General features: G+C 36.9%; 1 pseudogene; it reads left to right on the top strand.

Annotated features, from left to right (window-relative positions):
* The first annotated feature begins 4,271 nt into the window (after positions 1-4,271).
* LOC133243831 (heat shock transcription factor, Y-linked-like) lies at positions 4,272-6,010 on the top strand (annotated as a pseudogene).
* Positions 6,011-6,625: the final 615 nt, after the last annotated feature.

The raw sequence follows: 6,625 nt of genomic DNA, 5'->3' as shown, positions 1-6,625 counted from the left end.
GTATGTCTAGGCTGTATATTGTCACGCTTCTTGTTTAACTTATATGTAGAGTACATCATGAGAAACACAGGGCAGGAGGAAGAACAAGCTGGAATAAAGATTGCCAGGAAAAATATCAATAAACTCAGATATGCCGATGACACCACCCTTCTGACAGAAAGTGAAGAGGAACTAAAATGCCTCTTGATGAAAGTGAAAGAGGAGAGTGAAAAAGTTGGCTTCAAGCTCAACATTCAGAAAATGAAAATCATGGCAACTGGTCCCATCACTTCATGGGAAATAGACGGGGAAACAGTGTCAGACTTTATTTTTGGGGGCTCCAAAATCACTGCAGTTGGTGTCTGCAGCCATGAAATTAAAAGATGCTTACTCCTTGGAAGGAACGTTGTGACCCACCTTGATAGCATATTCAAAAGCAGAGACATTACTTTGCCAACAATGGTCCATCTAGTCAGGGCTATGGTTTTTCCTGTAGTCATGTATGGATGTGAGAGTAGGACTGAGAAGAAAGCTGAGCATGAAAGAACTGTAGTGTTGGAAAAGACTCTTGATGCAAGAGATCCAACCAGTCCATTCTACAGGAGTTTAGTCCTGGGTGTTCCTTGGAAGGAATGATGCTAAAGCTGAAACTCCAGTACTTTGGCCACCTCCTGTGACGATTTGACTCACTGGTAAAGACTCTGATGCTGGGAGGGATTAAGGTCAGGAGGAGAAGTGGACAAGAGAGGATGAGATGGTGGTTGGCATCACCGAGTCGATGGACGTGAGTTTGTTGAACTCCAGGAGTTGGAGATGGATAGGGAGGCCTGTCGTGCTGCAATTCATGGGGTCGCAAGAGTCGGTCATGGTTGAACAACTGAACTGATCTGAACTGAAGCAACTGACAATTAATTAATGTCAAAAATATACAAGCAACTCATGAAGCTCAATTCTAGGAAAATAAACGACTCAATGAAAAAATTGGCCAAAGGACTAAACAGATATTTCTCCAAAGAAGACATACAGATGGCTAACAAACACATGAAAAGATGCTCAACATCACTCATTATCAGAGAAATGAAAATCAAAACCACAATGAGGAACCATTTCATGCCAGTCAGATTGGTTGTGCTCCAAAAGTCTACAAGCAATAAATGCTGGATAAGGTGTGGAGAAAAGTGAAACTTCTTACACTGTTGGTGGGAATGCAAACTACTACAGCCACTATGGAGAACACTGTGGAGATTCTTTAAAAGAAAAAAACAAACAAAAAACAAACAAACAAACAAAAAAAAAAACCTTCAATAAAACTGCCATACGACCCAGCAATCCCACTGCTGGGCATACACACCGAGGAAACCAGAATTGAAAGAGACACGTGTACCCCAATGTTCATCACAGCACTGTTTCTAATATCCAGGACATGGAAGCAACCTAGATGTCCATTAGTAGATGAATGGATAAGAAAACTGTGGGATATATACATAATGAAGTATTACTCAGCCATTAAAAAGAATACATTTCAGTCAGTTCTAAAGAGGTGGATGAAACTGAAGCCCATTATACAGAATGAAGTTAGCCAGAAAGAAAAACACCAATACAATAAACTAACACATATATGTGGAATTTAGAAAGATGATAATGATAACCAGGTATGCAAGAATGCAAAAAAGACATATATGTATAAAACCTTTTTTTGGGCTCTGGGAGATGGTGAGGGTGGCATGACTTGGGAGAATGGCACTGACACATATATAAAAACATAGGTCAACGAAGTGCCAGTCCAGGTTCAATGCATGATACAGGATGCATGGGGCTGGTGCACTGGGATAACCAGGAGGGATGGTATGAGGAGGGAGGTGGCAGGGGGTTTCAGGATGGAGCACACATGTATACCTGTGGCAGATTCATGTTTATGTATGACAAAACCAGTACAATATTGTAAAGCAATTAGACTCCAATTAAAATACATATATTTATATTGAAAATAAATAAAATAAAATTGTGTCCAATGTGAGGAGAGCAACAGCGTTCTTTGAACAATATCTCTAAGTAAATGAGAGTTGCGATTTTATGGGTTCAACGTGTCCTCATAATATGAGCCCTACCTCTTATTACAGAAAGAATTGTGGAAGAGGAGCAAGATTAAAGGAGAGCTTTTCAGCAACAGGATCTGAATTGTTCAGCCAGAGTTATTAAGTAATGTAAGACTTCCCAAACAGTTTATTTAAGATCTTGGGAGCAAGCAATGAGTTTGGCCACCTAAATAATGTTGCATAAAATTATATTTTGACATACATACACCTGTGTGTATGAGTGTGTGTATAAAAAAGGTGCAATGGCTTTTAATTCATGTTAGGTATAATAGAAATGGAAAAAAATTAAAACCCAAATGAGGAATGATTAAAAAGTCGACTCAGTTGTTGAATATATGTAAGTGGAAATACTTCAAAATATGTTTTCTTGGCTGCATGTAAAATATGAGGACTCTTCTATATCCTCACCTCTCTGCTTTTAAAAAGATCTACCAATTTTCAAATGTTTGTCCAGTTTTGACAAAAATAGACAGATATAGACTTATATATACATATATATCCTATATAAAATATAGAGATATATTTTCATAAGATAAAATATTGATACCAAGCTTAGATTTCAGAATTATTTCCAACTCCATGATCCATCTCAACAGGAAATAGCCAAAGTTGTTGCTGACTCAAACACCCCAAGAGCTGGAAAACCTGAAAAAGAAATCGACCCTGCAACTGAGATTTTCTGTCACATTTATGATTGAGCTCTAAGTCCAACACTTTATTTCCTTTCGTGTTCTAAGCAGTCCCTTCTTAAGACTGAAAAGTATGAAAACCCAGAGAAAGAGGTAGGAGATTTTAGACCTCCTGTGTTCAATTTCATGCCAGTCAGAATGGGTGCGATCCAAAAGTCCACAAGCAATCAATGTTGGAGAGGATGTGGAGAAAAGGGAATCCTCTTACACTGTTGCTGGGAATGCAAAGTAGTACAGCCACTATGGAGAGCAGTGTGGAGATTCCTTAAAAACCTGGAAATAGAACTGCCTTATAATCCAGCAATCCCACTGCTGGGCATACAGTCTGAGGAAACCAGAATTGAAAGAGACAAGTGTACCCCAATGTTCATCGCAGCACTGTTTCTAGTAGCCAGGACATGGAAGCAACCTAGTTGTCCATCAGCAGATGAATGAATGAGAAAGCTGTGGTGCATATATACAATGGAGTATTACTCAGCCATAAAAATAATAAATTTCTTTCAGTTCTAATGAGGTGTATAAAACTGGAGCCTATTATACAGAGTGAAGAAAGCCAGAAAGAAAAACACCAATACAGTATACTAACACATATATATGGAATTTAAAAGATGGTAACAGTAACTCTGTATATGAGACAGCAAAAGAGACACTGATGTACAGAACAGTCTTTGGACTCTTGGTAGTGGAAGACGGTGGGATGATTTGGGAGAATAACATTGAAACATGTATAATGTCATATATGAACCAGTCACCAATTCAGGTTCAATGAATGATACTGGATATTTGGGGCTGGTGCACTGGGACGACCCAGAGGGATGGTATGGGGAGCGGGGAGAGAGTAGATTTCAGGATGGGGAACACATGTATACCTGTGGCGGATTCATGCTGATGTATGGCAAAACCAGGACAATATTGTAAAGTTAAAAAATCAAATAAAAAATAATAAAATAAAATACACACAAAACAATAAAAAAGTAATTTTAATCAGTGAGGCCAGTAAAGACAGAATCTAAAGATAATAATCAAGCGATAGAGAATAATAATGATTTAGCCATTAGTCAAATTCAAGGGTCTTTAGTTCCTCCTCAAGGGCCATCGATAACATCCTGAGCAATATCCTGTGAACAGTTTTAGAGATGCTAAAGCCCCAGCCAGGCTGAAAGTTAAGTACATAGACCACAGAGTAGTTGAAACCAGACAGTTAAAAGATTTTATTGCAGAGGCCAGTAGACCAATTTTGCTTGGGTAGCAGTACTGAATATGAAAAATGTGTGTATAGAAGGGTGATAAATCACTTTTATTTCAGAAACCAAGTAGATTTATTGATGTGATTTTTCTGTGTAAAAATTCTTTAGGAATGAGATTTTGCATGCTTCATGGTTTTGGTTACTATTTCTGTAAGCAGGCTGTATTTTTAAGTTGATGCTGAAGTAAACCCTAGCTGAACATCACCTTTCAATGGCTAGGAGACCAGTGATTTTGTGATGTCACAGCCTTTTGACTTTGAGGACCTCTGCGATGGTCTAGAGAGTTTCTCTCTGTTGGCCAGCCAAGCAATTTTTGAAGTTGCAGTCAGTAAAATCAGACAAATGAGAAAAGTATCTGAAGAAAGATTTCTCTGAGATGGCACATATTCCTTCAGAAATTCAAGATGGGCCTCCTAAGGATGAATCACCTGATTCAGAAACCTCCATTAGATCTTCTTTGTATGATTATACACTTACTAGGGTCTTGGTTTTGAGATCTATGACTGAAGAATATGCTTTTCAGGCTTTGTCTGAGGATCTTGTGATAAAAAGGCCATGCTACAAATATTCTGTCTCTGAAACAGATGAGGTGAATAATTTTCTTTCACTCACCTTTCCACCAAAACTTTGGAATATAGTTGAAAGTGATCAGTTTGATTCTATTTGGTGAGATGAGAGAGACACAAGAAAGAAGTCTTGGAAAGAAAGGCACCTTTCAGAATATTTGAAACCAAGAGTATGAAGAGTTTAATTCGACAGCTTAACCTTTATGGATTTAGTAAAAAGCGACAAACTTTTCAAAGATCTGCTTCACTACCTGTCTTTCTGGAATATCTTTTGAGTAAGATATTCCAACATTTTCACTTATTGGCAATATGTAAGATGAAATCATGTGACCTAGAAAGCACATTTACATATGTAGCTAAAACCGAATTTAAACTTGAGCTAACAAATCGTTAAAAAGTTTTATTTTTTGAAGTTGAGAACAGCTGGATATGTTAAAATATTGGATGTTTGACAAACTTTCCTAGCACTGTGAAACCAGATATAAGTCCTGAAGCTACTTAAAGTGCTATTAACTGTATATATAAAACATATTTTTCGTTGAGGATCATATTCTTTCTAACTTGTTACCTGTTAAACTACTAATGGAGGTGTTTTATTTGATGCTATTTAGTTGGTTTCATTAAAGGAATACATTTTTATAACTTAGCTTTGCTTGTCAGTTTTACCTTGGTTTATAAAGAAACTAAATAATGTAATCCTTTGATTTTAGTTACAGACCTACTATAATCCAAATTTCAAAAGAGGTCATCCTCAACTTTTATTAAGAGTGCAAAGAAGAGTTGGGATTAACAACGTGTCTCCAATATCTTCATTAGTGCAAGATAACAAGAAGCATGTTAAAGCAAGTGTCAACGAAGATGATCGTAACTCTGAATTTATTCCAGAAATTAGTAGAGAGTGAATTTTCAGCCTCCACAAGCTTAGCATGCCTTTCATAAAAAAGCCTCATACCATCCAGATTGTCACTGATACAAATGTCCTATCTCCAATGACTTACCTAACCCATCACCAATATCAGTTAGACAAACAGAACAGATTGTGGTAGATCAACCTGCTGTTTTAAAAAAGTTGAGCATTTTTAATTGGCATTCACATAGCAGCTACACTCAAGTAAATGGCCCCATTGAGGACTTTGCTACTACAACTACATCTACTTCTCAGAACCACATTGTATCCCCATTACAGAGCACTTATTCTGGACTGATGGTGGAACTTTCTAAATTTCCAGTCAGGCATAGTGATATGTCAGGCCATGACAATCCTTTTCCTAACCTGCAAGAGAGAGGCAACTCATGGTTCTCAGTGCCAACAATCGCTTATACATCTGCTTCCTCTCTTTCAAGTCAACTCATCAACAATCATCATTATATGAAAACTATGCTAATTAAAACTGACTTATTCGTGTCAGATTATGGAGGCTAAGGAAGATTGAACGTTATGTTGGGAGACGTCAACAAATACATACAATTCCTATATTTGAACAATAAATTTACATATTCATCTTCATAGTTTCATTTTCAATTTTTAAACAAAGAAGAGAAAACGAGGCTTTAGTTCATTGGTTTACTATTTTACTGCATGGTATTCCAAACTCTTCAGTTCAAGAAAGCATTCGTTATGCATCCTAGGTAAATGACACCTGATATAATATTTGTAAGCAAGAAAATGAGAAGCAAGGGAAAAGAGGTGATGGATATAAAGTGATTCCTGTAATTATCCCTGCTGAAATGAAGGGGTGTCTAAATTAGGATGGTATGGGTGAAGAAAGAGATGCAAATAAAATTAGAAAAATGAAAATACACAGTATGAACTTCAGTGCATTCACGTATTATATTCTATTAGTTACTGGTAGAGTCTTAAGAGATTAGACAGCAGATTGTTTTCATTATAGAAATTCATTTTGTCCTTGAAAATATAGATATTGTAGCACATCCAAAATCATGATCACAATTATACCATCACTGTGATAGAAAAGATAGCATGATATAATCAGTGACTGTACTATGGTCAGCACAAGATATGTACTTTACAAGTGGTATTCTATAGG

This window comes from Bos javanicus, chromosome Y, assembly GCF_032452875.1.
Source record: "Bos javanicus breed banteng chromosome Y, ARS-OSU_banteng_1.0, whole genome shotgun sequence".
Lineage (NCBI taxonomy): Eukaryota > Metazoa > Chordata > Mammalia > Artiodactyla > Bovidae > Bos > Bos javanicus.
The sequence above is the reverse complement of the archived record's forward strand: the minus strand, read 5'-3'. Positions and strand labels throughout refer to the sequence as shown.